This window comes from Orcinus orca, chromosome 5, assembly GCF_937001465.1.
Source record: "Orcinus orca chromosome 5, mOrcOrc1.1, whole genome shotgun sequence".
NCBI lineage: Eukaryota > Metazoa > Chordata > Mammalia > Artiodactyla > Delphinidae > Orcinus > Orcinus orca.
The window spans coordinates 63736602-63750493 of record NC_064563.1 but is presented as its reverse complement, the minus strand read 5'-3'; the positions used below and the strand labels follow the sequence as shown (position 1 = coordinate 63750493).

Here is a 13892-nt window from a genome sequence, read left to right as displayed (position 1 = left end):
TATTTTAACCTAAGGAATACATGTGATTGATCTAATCACAAACATAGTGCAAAGTTCTCCTGTAAAGAAATATCACCATTTGCCTATCTCTTTATTAGATTATTGTAGAAGATACAAAAGAGAAGAAATAGTCCTTCCTATGGTATCTTTTTTTTAAAAAAATTGAAGTGTAATTGACATAAAACATTAGTTTCATGTATACAACATAATGTTTCCATATTTGTATATACTGTGAAATGATCACAGGTAAGTTACCCTCTGAAACCATACAAAGTTATAAAATATGCAATATAATATTATTGACTATGGTCACCATGCTGTACATTACATCCCTATGACATTATTATTTTATGAATGAAAGACTGTACCTCTTGACCTCTGTTACCAATTCTCCCCAGCCCCACCTCCAACTGTTCTACCTTCTGGCAACCACTATGCTGTTTTCTGTATCGAGTTTTATTTTGTTTTTTTCATTTTCCACATATAAGTAAAATCACACACTATTTGCCTTACTCTGCCTGATTTATTTATATTTATACTCACTTAGCATAACACACTCAAGGTCCATCCATGTTGCCGCAAATTGCACGATCTCATTCTTTATTATGGCTGAGTGGTATTCCATTGTATGTATATATATATGCCACATCTTCTTTATCCAATCATCCATAGATGGGACACAGGTTGTTTTCATATCTTGACTATTGTGAATAATGCTGCAATGAACTTAGGGGTGAAAATATCTTTTTGAATACCTAGAACTGAAATTGCTGGATCATATAGTATAGTTCAATTTTTAGTTTTTGAGGAAACTTCAGACTGTTTTACTAGAGCTATACCAATTTACATTCTCACCAACAGTGCACAATGGTCCTCTTTTTTCCACATTCTCAGCAACACATTATTTCTTGTCTTTTTGATAATAGCCATTCTAATAGGTGTCAGTTGATATCTCATTGTGATTTTGATTGGCATTTCTCTGATGATTAGTAATGTTGAGCATCTTTTCATGTGCCTGTTGGGCCATTTGTATGTCTTCTTTGGAAAAATGTCTACAAATCCTCTGCCCATTTTTTAATTGGGTTGTTTGCTTTTTGTTACTGAGTTGTATGAGTTCTTTGTATATTTTTAGATATTAACCCCTCCTTGGATATATGATTTGCAAATATCCTCTTCCATTCAGTAGGTTGCCTTTTCATTTTGTTGACACTTTCCTTCACTCTACAGAAGCTTTTTAGTTTAAGGTAGTCCCATTTGTTTATTTTACTGCCTGTTGCCCTTGCCTATGGAGTTAGATCCAAGGAATCATCACAAAGACTGAAGTCAAGGAGTTCAAGGCCAATGTTTTCTTATAGGAATTTTATGGTTTCAGGCCTTAGATTCAAGTCTTTAATCCATTTGAGTTAATTTTTGTGCTTAGTGTAAGATAGTAGTCTATTTCATTCTTTTGCATGTGGCTATACTATTTACCAACATCATTTATTGAAGAGACTGTCCTTTTCCCATTGTATATTCTTGCCTCCTCTGTTGTAAATAATTGAGCATATGTGTGTGGCTATATTTCTAGGCTCTCTGTTCTGTTCCATTGATCTATGTTTCTTTTTTTAATGCCACTACCATACTGTTTTGATTACTACAACTTTGTAATATAGTTTGAAATCATGGAGCATGATGTCTCCAGCTTTTTCTTCTTTTTCAAGATTTCTTTGGCTATTCAGGATCTTTTGTGATTTCACACAAATGTTAGAATTGTTTGTTCTATTTCTGTGAAAAATGCCATTGGAAGTATGGACATTTTAACAATATCAATTTTTCTAATCCATGAGCATGGAATGTTTTTCAGTTTATTTGTGTCTTCTTCAATTGTTTTTCCAACTTTTTCCCTGTGATAATTTTTTTTTTTTTTTTTTTTTTTTTTTTTTTTGGCTACACTGTGTGGCTTGTGGGATCTTAGTTCCCCGACCAGGGATTGAACTGGGGGCCACGGCAGCAGAAGTGCCAAGTCCTAACCACTGGACCACCAGGGAACTCCCCTGTGATAATTTTTAAACTGAAGTATGGTTGACTTACAATATTATATTAGTTTCAAGTGTTAAAACATAATAATTTAATATTTTTACAGATTATATTCCATATAAAATTATAAAATATTGACTATATTCCCCGTGCTGAACATTACATCCTTGTAACTTATTTATTTTATACCTAGTATTTTATACCTCTTAATCTCTTTCATCTATTTTGCCTCTCACTCCAGCCTTCTCTTCCCTGCTAACCATACTCAGCCATAAAAAAGGATGAAATTTTGGCTGAGTAATATTCTACTCTATATACATGCCACATCTTCTTTATCTATTAATCTGTTGATGAACACTTAGGTTGCTTCCATATCTTGGCCGCTGTAAATAATGTTCCTATGAACACTAGGGTGCATATACTGTTTCAAAATAGTGTTTCCATTTTCTACAGATAAATATACAGGAGTGGAATTGCTAGATAGTATGGTAGGTCTATTTTTAACTTTTTGGGGAACATCCATACTGTTTTCCACAGTGGCTGCACCAATATACATTCCCACCAAGAGTGTACTGGGATTCCCTTTTCTCTACGTCCTAACACTTGTTATTTCTTATCTCTTTGACAATAGTCATTCTGACAGGTGTGAGTTGATATCTCATTGTGTTTTTGATTTGTATTTCCCTCATCATTAGTGATATTGAGCATCTTTTCATGTGTCTGTTGGCCATCTGGATGTCTTCTTTGGAAAGATGCCTATTCAGGTCCTCTACCCATTTTTAAATTGGGTTGTTTGTGTGTGTGTTTTTTTTAATGTTTAGTTGTATGAATTCTTTGTATGTTTTGCATATTAATTCCTTATCAGATATATCATTTGCAAATATCTTCTCCCATTCAGTAGGCTGCCTTTTCGTTTTAGTAATGGTTTCCTTCACTGTGCAACAGCTTTTTAGTTTGTGTCCCCATTTACTTATTTTTACTTTTGTTGCCCTTGCAAGAAAAGTCATATCCAAAAAAATATTGCTAAGATTGATTTCAAAGAGCATACAGCCTATGTTTTCTCCTAGGGGTTTTGTGGTTTCAGGTCTTGTATTTAATCTTTATCCCATTTTGAGTTTATTTTTGTATATAGTGTGAGAAAATGGTCAATTTTATTCTTTTACATGTAGCTGTCCAATTTTTCCAATGCCACTTATTGAAGAGACTGTCTTTTCCCCATTCTTCATTCTTGTTACTTTTGTCATAGATGAATTGACCATATGTGCATGGGTTTATTTCTGAGCTCTCTATTCTGCTCTATTGTGTCTGTTTTTGTGCCAGTAACATACTCTTTGATTACTATAGCTTTGTAGTATACTTAAAATCAAGGAGCATGATGCCTCCAGCTCTGTTCTTCTTTCTCAAGATTGCTTTGGCTATTTGGGGATTTTTGTGATTCCATACACATTTTAGACTTATTTCTTCTAGTTCTGTTAAAAATGCCAATGGACTTTTCAAAGGGATTGCACTGAATCTGTAGATTAGTTTGGGTAGTACTGACATTTTTAACAATATTAATTCATAAATCCATGAGCCCAGAATATCTTCAATTTTTTGTTTTGTCTTCAATTTCTTTCATCATGTCCTATAGTCTTCAGAGTACAAGTCTTTCACTTCCCTGGCTAAATTTATTCCTAGAAATTTTATTATTTTTGGTGTAATGGTAAATGGGCTTGTTTTCTTAATTTCACTTTCTGATAGTACATTATTGGTATATAGAAATGCAATAGATTTTTGTATATTAATTTTGTATCCTGAAACTTTACTGAATTCATTTATTAGTTCTAGTAGTTTTTGGTAGAGTCTTTAGGGTTTCCTATATATATAGTATCATGTTATCTTCAAATAGTGACAGTTTTACTTCTTTCTTTCTAATTTGGATGTCTTTTATTTCTTTTTCTTGTCTGATTGCTGTGGCTAGGACTTCCAATACTATCTTGAATAAAAGTAGTGAGATGGGCATCCTTGCCTTGTTCCTGATCTTAGAGGAAAATCTTTCAGCTTTTCATTATTAAGTATGCTGATGTATGGATAAAAAAAAAAGACTCATCTATATGCTGCCTACCTCGAAACTCAACCCAGAGCTAAAGACACACACAGACTGAAGGAATGGAAAAAGATATTCCATGTAAATGAAAAGAGAAAAAAAGCTGGGGATAGCAGTACTCATATCAGACAAAATAGAATTTAAAACAAAGGCTACAACAAAAGACAAAGAAGGACTTTATATAACGATAAAGGGATCAATCCAAGCGGAGGATATAACATTCAAGAAACATATGCACGTAATATGGGAGCACCTAAATATATAAAGCAAATATTAACAGACATAATGGGAGAAATTGACAGTAATACAATAATAATACACCACTTAAATCAATGGATAGATCAAGACAGAAAATTGATAAGGAAATAGTGGACACATTAAACCAGATGGACTTCGGATAGCTATAAAACATTCCATCCAAAAATAGCAGATTACACATTATTTTCACGTGCACATGGAACCTTATCCAGAATAGATCACATGCTAGGCCACAAAACAAGTCTTAACAAATTTAAGAAGATTGAATTATATCAAGCATCTTTTCTGACCACAATAGTGTGAAACTAGAAATCAATTACAGGAAGAAAAATGGAAAAACACAAACCCGTGGAGACCAAACATGCTACTTAAAAACCAATGGATCAATGAAGAAATAAAAGAGGAAATGAAAAAATACTCTGAGACAAATGAAAATAGAAACATAACTTTCCAAAATCCCTCAGACATAGCAAAAGCAGTTCCAACAGGGAAATTTATAGTGGTACAGATCTACCTCAAGAAACAAGAAAAATCTCAAATAGACAACCTAACTTTACATTTAAGGGAATCAGAAAAAGAGCAAAGCCTAAAGTCAGCAGAAGGAAGGAAATAATAAATATCAGAGTGGAAATAAAATAGAGATTTAAAAAAAACAATAGAAAAGATCAATGAAAATCCTAAGAGCTGGTTTTTTGAAATGATAAAACTTTAGCCAGACTCATCAAGAAAAATAGAAGGCCCAAGTAAACACAATTAAAAATGAAAGAGCCATTACAATCAATATCACAGAAATACAAACAACCATAAGAGAATATTATGAAGAGCTATATGGCAACAATTGGACAACTAGAAGAAATGGATAAATTCCTAGAAACACACAGTCTTCCAAGACTGAATCTGGAATAAATAGAAAATCTGAACAGACTGTGCTTCTCATTTCTCCTTCAAACTGAATGATAGCCTTGCTGGGTAGAGTATCCTTGGTTGTAAGTTTTTTCCTTTTAGCAGTTTAAATTTATCTTGCCACTCCCTTCTGACCTGAAAAATTTCTACAGAAAAAAATCACTTGATAGCCTTATGGGGGTTCCCTTATATGTGACTCTTTGTTTTTCTCTTGCTGCCTTTAGAATTCTCACTTTATTTTTAACTTTTGCCACTTTAATTATGATATGTCTTGGTATGGGTCTCTTTGGGTTCATCTTGTTTGGGACTCTCTGTGATTCCTGTACCTGGATATCTATTTCCGTCTTCAGATTAAGAATGTTTTCAGTCATAATTTCATCAAATACATTTTTCTAGCCCTTTCTCTCTCTCTTGTCCTTCTGGGACCCCTATAATTTGAATGTTAGTATGCTTGATGTTGTCCCAGAGGTCCCTTAAACTATCCTTATTACTTTTTTAGTGTTCTGATTGAGTGATTTCCACTATTCTTTCTTACAGGTAGCTTATGCAGTCTTCCATGTCACCTAATCTGCTGTTAATTCCTTCCAGTGTATTCTTCATTTCAGTTATTATATTCTCAGCTCTGATTGGTTCTTTTTTTATATTTTCTAGTTCTTTGCTGAAGTTCTCACTGTGTCCCTCTATTCTTCTCTCAGGGCGTGCTGGTGGATGTCACCTTGTTGGAGGATAGGGCTGGAGTCAGAGAGGCTAGAACTGGAGCCTGGTACAAGCCAGGGCTTCTCCCAGGCAAGATGATAGTTGCTACCCTGTTGGGGGCATGGATGGGACCTGAGGGGCTATATCAGGAGCCCTCGGGGAGTTGGCCTTCTTTCCAGGGTGGTGGTGATCTCTATGTTGGTTGGGGGCGGGGCCAGGGCCCATGGGGCTGGAGCCACAGTTCTGAGCTAGTTTTGCTTCTCCCTAGTGTATGCCATGGTGTTCTCCACCTGGCTGGGAGTAGAGTGGAGCAAAAGTGCAAGAGCAGGAGCCCAGTGCAGGCTGAGGAGGTGAGGGAGGGATGTTGGGGTGGTCCTGGAAGCTGGCCAGGGCACTAGGCAGTTTTCAGTCTGCTGCCTCTGCACTGGGACTGGGAGCAAGCAATTCTGTGTGTGTGCTTTTGAAGACCAGAGTCTCAATTTCCCATAGCCCTCTGGTAAGCTCCACTGGTTTTCGAATCAGCAAAGGGGGCTATCTTCCCAGTGCTGGATTCCATGACCGAGGTACCCAATATGGGGCTTGAGCCCCTCACCCCTAGGGAGGATCCCAGAGACTGTGGTATCCCCCTCCTTTTCTGGGTCACCCACCAGGGTTGTGTGTCTTGACTAGATCACTCCTCCTCTCCTACCAGACTCCATGTGGTTCTTTCTTTATAATCTTGGTTGTAGAGCTGTTCTGCTAGTCTTCCTGTCATTCTCAGAGAGAACTGCTCTCTATATAGTTTGATGTGTTTGTGGGGGAAGGTGAACTCAGGGTCTTCCTACTCCACCATCTTGATTCCACCTTCCTCCCAATAAAACCTCCACAATTTTCTGTTTGTTTCATCTCAGTGTCACTTCACTTGAAGCTGTACCTCTTCTTCAATTTCATCAGTGTCTTATAGTTTTCAGTGTACAAGTCTTTCATATCATTGGTTAAATTTATTTCTAGGCATTTTATTCTTTCTGATGCAATTGTAAATGGGATGATTTTCTTAATTTTTCTTTTGGATAGTTCATTGTTAGTGTACAAAAATGCAACAAATTTTTGTATATTGATTTTGTATCCTGCAACATTACTGAATTTGTTTATTCTAACAGTTTTTTGGTGGAGTCTTTAGAGTATTCTATATAAAGTATCTTGTCATTTGCAAATAGTGACAGTTTTACTTCTTTCTTTCCAATTTCACTATATTTCTTTTTCCTAATTGCTGTGCCAATACAATGTTTAATAAAAGTAACAATACTGGGCATCCTGTTTTGTGCCTAATCTCAGAGGAAGAGGCTTCAGCTTTTCACATGATGTTACCTGTGGGTTTCTCATATATGGCCTTTATTACCTGAAGTATGTTCCCTGTGTATATACTTTGTTAAGAGTTTTTATCATAGACAGATGCTGAATTTTGTCAAATGCTTTTCTGCATCTATTGAGATAATCAAATGATTTTTATCCTTTATTTTGTTAATGTGGTTTATCATGTTGATTGATTTGTGGATACTGAACCATACTTGCTACCCTGGAATAAATCCTACTTGATCACGATATATGTCCTAATGTATTATTGAATTTGGTAAGTTAATTTTTTGTTGAGGATTTTTGTATCTATGTTCATTATGGATATTGACCTGTGATTTTCTTTTTTTGTGGTGTCATTGTCTGGTTTTAGTATCAGAATAATACTGGCCTTATAAAAGAAGTTTGGAAGTGTTCCTTCCTCTTTAAACTTTTGGAACAGTTTTTGAAGGACAGGTAGTAAGTCTTCTTGGAGTGTTTGGTAGAATTCAGCAGTGAAACCGTCTGGTCCTGGACTTTTGGTTGTTGGAGGGTTTTTGAGTACTGATTCAATCTTTTTACTAGTAGTCAGTCTATTCAGATTTTCTATTTTTTTTTTATGATTCAGTCTTGGAAGATTGTATGTTTCAAGAAATTTATCGATTTTTATTCTAGGTTGTCCAATTTGTTGGCATAAGATTGTTCACAGTAGTCTCATGATCCTTCATATTTCTTTGGTATCAGTTGTAACTTCTCTTTCCTTTCTTATTTTGTTTACTTGAGCCCTCTTTTTATTTTGGTCAGTATCGCTAAGGTTGGTCACTTTGGTTTATCTTTTCAAAGAACCAGCATAGTTTCTTTGATCTTTTCTCTTCCTTTTTTAGTCTCTATTTCATTTTTTCTACTCTGATCTTTAGCATTTCCTTTCTTCCACTAATTTTGGACTTCATTTGTTCTTCTTTTTCTAGTACCTCTAGGTGTGAAGTTAGATTGTTTGAGATTTTTCTTGTTTCTTGAGTTAGGCCTGTATTGATATACACTTCCTTTTTAGAACCACTTTTGCTGCATCCCATCAACTTTGGTATATTTTATTTCTGTCTTCATTTGTCTATCTGTATTTTAAAATTTCTTTTTGGATTCTTTAATGATACATTGCTTATTTAGTAGCATGTTGTTTAATCTCCACACATTTGTGATTTTTCCAGTTTTATTTTTGTAATTGATATCTAGTTTCATACCATTGTGGTTTAGAGGTGATGCTTGATAGAATTTCAGTCTTTTAAAATTTATTGAGGGACTTCCCTGGTGGTACAGTGGATAAGATTCCATGCTCCCAATACAGGGGGCCTGGATTCAATCCCTGGTCAGGGAACTAGATCCCACATGCATGCAACAACTAAGAGTTCGCATGCCACGACTAAGGAGCCTGCATGCCGCAACTAAGGAGCTGGCGAGCCACAACTAGGAGCCCGCAAGCCACAACTAAGGAGCCTGCCTGCCACAACTAAGACCTGGTGCAACCAAATAAATATTTAAAAAATAAAATAAAATTTATTGAGACTTTCGTGGCCTATCTTATGCTCTATCCCAGAGAATGTTCCATGTACATTTGAGAAGAATGTGTATTCTGCCGCTTTTGGATGAAATATTCTGTATATATCTCTTAAGTTTATTTGGTCTAACATGTCATTTAAGGTGCTCTCAGTTAAGGCTGATGTGTCCTTATTGATTTTCTGTCCGGATGATCTAGCCATTGATGTAAGTGGGGTGTACAAGTCCCCAGCAATATTGTATTGCTGTCAATTTCTCCCTTTAGGTCTTTTAATATTTGTTTTATATTTTTTGGTGTTCCTAAGTTGGGTGCATATATATTTATAAATGTTATATCTTGATGGATTGACTCCTTTATCATTAGGTAACACCCTTCTTTGTTTTTCATTATAATCTTTGTTTTAAGGTCTATTTTGCCTGATATGAGATGACTAAACCAGCTTTCGTTTTGTTTCCATTTGCACAGAGTATCTTTTTCCATCCCTTCATTTTTCAGTCTCTATGTGTCCTTACTTCTGAAGTGAGTCTCTTGTAGGCAGCATATAGCTGGGCCCTGTTTTTTAATCCACTCATCCACTCTGTATCTTTTGATTTCATAGTGCCCACTACCTCCTTTTTTTCATAGGAGAAATTGACAGCAATACAATATTGTTGGGGACTTGTACACCCCACTTACATCTTATTTTTCTTTATTTTATTGCAAGCAAGTATGATCATATTACCATATTTTTATATATTTATTGGTCATTAAGATTTCTTCTGTAAATTGCCTATTTGTTTCCTTTGTCCATTTTTTGATGAGATATTGAGCTATTCCTTATGGTTTTTTTTTTTTTTTTTTTTTTTTGGTGGTACGTGGGCCTCTCACTGTTGTGGCCTCTCCCGTTGCAGAGCACAGGCTCCAGACGCGCAGGCTCAGCGGCCATGGCTCATGGGCGTAGCCGCTCCGCAGCATGTGGGATCTTCCCGAACCGGGGCACGAACCCACGTTCCCGGCATCAGCAGGCGGACTCCCAACCACTGTGCCACCAGGGAAGCCCCTCCTTATGGTTTTCAAATCAGTTTGTGCACTAGGGATTTCAGCCTTTAATCCATCACATAAGAAAATATTTCCTTTAGTTTTTTTTGTGGTAAATATACATAAAATTTGCCATGTTCACCATGTTTAAGTGTTTAATTCATTGGCATTAATTATATTCAGAACGTTGTGCAACCATCACTACTACCTAGTTCCAAAAGTTTTTCATCATCCCAAACATAAACTTTGTACCCATTAAGAAATAAGTCCCCCTTCTTTCCTCCCCTAGTCCCTGGTAACCTCTAATCTACTTTCTGTCTCTATGAATTTACCTATTCCAGACACTTCTATATATGCAAGGAATCAAACAATGTTTGCCTTTTGGTGTCTGGCTTATTTTCACTAAGCATGTTTCTAAGATATATTCATGTTCTAGCATGTATCAGAACATCATTCCTTTTTTCTTTTTTTTCTATTTATGTACCACATCTTCTTTATCCATTCCTCTGCTGATGGGCATCTAGGTTGCTTCCATATCCTGGCTATTGTAAACAGTGCTGCAATGAACATTGGGGTGCACGTATCATTTTGAATTATGGTTTTCTCTGGATATATGCCCAGGAGCAGGATTGCTGCGTCGTATGGTATCTCTATTTTTAGTTGTTTAAGGAATCTCCATACTGTTCTCTATAGAGGCTGTACCAATTTACATTCCCACCAACAGTGTAGGAGGGCTCCCTTTTCTCCACACCCTCTCCAGCATTTATTGTTACTAGATTTTTTGATGATGGCCATTCTGACTAGTGTGAGATGATATCTCATTGTAGTTTTGATTTGCATTTCTCTACTGATTAATGATGTAGAGCATTCTTTCATGTGTTTGTTGGCAGTCTGTATATCTTCTTTGGAGAAATGTCTATTTAGGATTTCTGCCCATTTTTGTATTGGGTTGTTTGTTTTTTTGTTATTGAGCTGCATGAGCTGCTTATAAATTTTGGAGATTAATCCTTTGTCAGTTGCTTCATTTGCAAATATTTTCTCCCATTCTGAGGGTTGTCTTTTGGTCTTGTTTATGGTTTCCTTTGCTGTGCAAAAGCTTTGAAGTTTCATTAGCTCCCATTTGTTTATTTTTGTTTTTATTTCCATTTCTCTAGGAGGTGGGTCAAAAACGATCTTGCTGTGATTTATGTCATAGAGTGTTCTACCTATGTTTTCCTCTAAGAGTTTGATAGTTTCTAGCCTTACATTTAGGTCTTTCATCCATTTTGAGCTTATTTTTGTGTATGGTGTTAGGGAGTGATCTAATCTCATACTTTTACATGTACCTGTCCACTTTTCCCAGCACCACTTACCGAAGAGGCTGTCCTTTCTCCACTGTACATTCCTGCCTCCTTTATCAAAGATAAGGTGACCATATGTGCGTGGGTTTATCTCTGGGCTTTCTATCTTGTTCCATTGATCATGTTTCTGTTTTTGTGCCAGTACCATACTGTCTTGATTACTGTAGCTTTGTAGTAGAGTCTGAAGTCAGGGAGCCTGATTCCTCCAGCTCCGTTTTTCGTTCTCAAGATTGCTTTGGCTGTTCGTGGTCTTTTGTGTTTCCATACAAATTGTGAAATTTTTTGTTCTAGTTCTGTGAAAAATGGCAGTGGTAGTTTGATAGGGATTGCATTGAATCTATAGATTGCTTTGGGTAGTAGAGTCATTTTCACAATGTTGATTCTTCCAATCCAAGAACACGGTATATCTCTCCATCTATTTGTATCATGTTCAATTTCTTTCATCATCGTCTTATAATTTTCTGCATACAGGTCTTTTGTCTCCTTAGGTAGGTTTATTCCTAGATATTTTATTCTTTTTGTTGCAATGGTAAATGGGAGTGTTTTCTTGATTTCACTTTCAGATTTTTCGTCATTAGTGTATAGGAATGCCAGAGATTTCTGTGCATTAATTTTGTATCCTGCTACTTTACCAAATTCATTGGTTAGCTCTAGTAGTTTTCTGGTAGCATCCTTGGGATTCTCTATGTACAGTATCATGTCATCTGCAAACAGTGATAGCTTTACTTCTTCTTTTCTGATTTGGATTCCTTTTATTTCCTTTTCTTCTCTGATTGCTGTGGCTAAGACTTCCAAAACTATGTTGAATAAGAATGGTGAGAGTGGGCAACCTTGTCTTGTTCCTGATCTTAGCGGAAATGCTTTCAGTTTTTCACCATTGAGGACGATGTTGGCTGTGGGTTTGTCATATATGGCCTTTATTATGTTGAGGAAAGTTCCCTCTATGCCTACTTTCTGCAGGGTTTTTATCATAAATGGGTGTTGAATTTTGTTGAAAGCTTTCTCTGCATCTATTGAGATGACCATATGGTTTTTCTCCTTCAATTTGTTAATATGGTGTATCACATTGATTGATTTGCGTATATTGAAGAATCCTTGCATTCCTGGAATAAACCCCACTTGATCATGATGTATGATCCGTTTAATGTGCTATTGGATTCTGTTTGCTAGAATTTTGTTGAGGAGTTTTGCATCTATGTTCATCAGTGATATTGGCCTGTAGTTTTCTTTCTTTGTGACATCCTTGTCTGGTTTTTCTATCAGGGTGATGGTGGCCTCACAGAATGAGTTTGGGAGTGTTCCTCCCTCTGCTATATTTTGGAAGAGTTTGAGAAGGACAGGTGTTAGCTCTTCTCTAAATGTTTGATAGAATTAACCTGTGAAGCCATCTGGTCCTGGGCTTTTGTTGTTGGAAGATTTTTAATCACATTTCTAATTTCAGTGCTTGTGATTGGTCTGTTCATATTTTCTGTTTCTTCCTGATTCAGTCTTGGCAGGTTGTGCATTTCTAAGAATTTGTCCATTTCTTCCAGGTTGTCCAATTTATTGGCATAGAGTTGCTTGTAGTAATCTCTCATGATCTTTTGTATTTCTGCAGTGTCAGTTGTTACTTCTTTTTCATTTCTAATTCTATTGATTTGAGTCTTCTCCCTTTTTTTCTTGATGAGTCTGGCTAATGGTTTATCAATTTTGTTTATGTTCTCAAGGAACCAGCTTTTAGTTTTATTGATCTTTGCTATCGTTTCCTTCATTTCTTTTTCATTTATTTCTGATCTGATCTTTATGATTTCTTTCCTGCTAACTTTGGGGTTTTTTGGTTCTTCTTTCTCTAATTGCTTTAGGTGCAAGGTTAGGATGTTTATTCGAGATGTTTCCTGTTTCTTAAGGTAGGATTGTATTGCTATAAACTTCCCTCTTAGAACTGCTTTTGCTGCATCCCATAGGTTTTGGGTCATCGTGTCTCCCATTGTCATTTGTTTCTAGGTATTTTTTGATTTCCTCTTTGATTTCTTCAGTGATCACTTCGTTATTAAGTAGTGTATTGTTTAGTCTCCACGTGTTTGTATTTTTTACAGATCTTTTCCTGTAATTGATATCTAGTCTCATAGTATATGGTCGGAAAAGATACTTGATACAATTTCAATTTTCTTAAATGTACCAAGGCTTGATTTGTGACCCAGGATATGATCTATCCTGGGGAATGTTCCATGAGCACTTGAGAAAAAAGTGTGTCCTGTTGTTTTTGGATGGAATGTCCTATAAATATCAATTAAGTCCATCTTGTTTAATGTATCATTTAAAGCTTGTGTTTCCTTATGTATTTTCATTTTGGATTATCTGTCCACTGGTGAAAGTGGGGTGTTAAAGTCCCCTACTATGAATGTGTTACTGTCGATTTCCCCTTTTATGGCTGTTAGTATTTGCCTTATGTATTGAGGTGCTCCTATGTTGGGTGCATAAATATTTACAATTGTTATATCTTCTTCTTGGATAGATCCCTTGATCATTATGTAGTGTCATTCTTTGTCTCTTCTAATAGTCTTTGTTTTAAAGTCTATTTTGTCTGATATGAGAATTGCTACTCCAGCTTTCTTTTGGTTTCCATTTGCATGGAATATCTTTTTCCATCCCCTCACTTTCAGTCTGTATGTGCCTCTAGGTCTGAAGTGGGTCTCTTGTAGACAGCATATATATGGGTCTTGTTTTTGTATCC

The 13892-nt window shown here is 36.0% G+C and overlaps 1 non-coding gene across 1 annotated transcript; it reads right to left on the bottom strand.

Annotated features, from left to right (window-relative positions):
* Positions 1-1954: 1954 nt before the first annotated feature.
* Positions 1955-2027, bottom strand: TRNAR-UCU (transfer RNA arginine (anticodon UCU)). The gene has a single exon. It is a non-coding gene; the product is annotated as a tRNA-Arg (tRNA).
* Positions 2028-13892: the final 11865 nt, after the last annotated feature.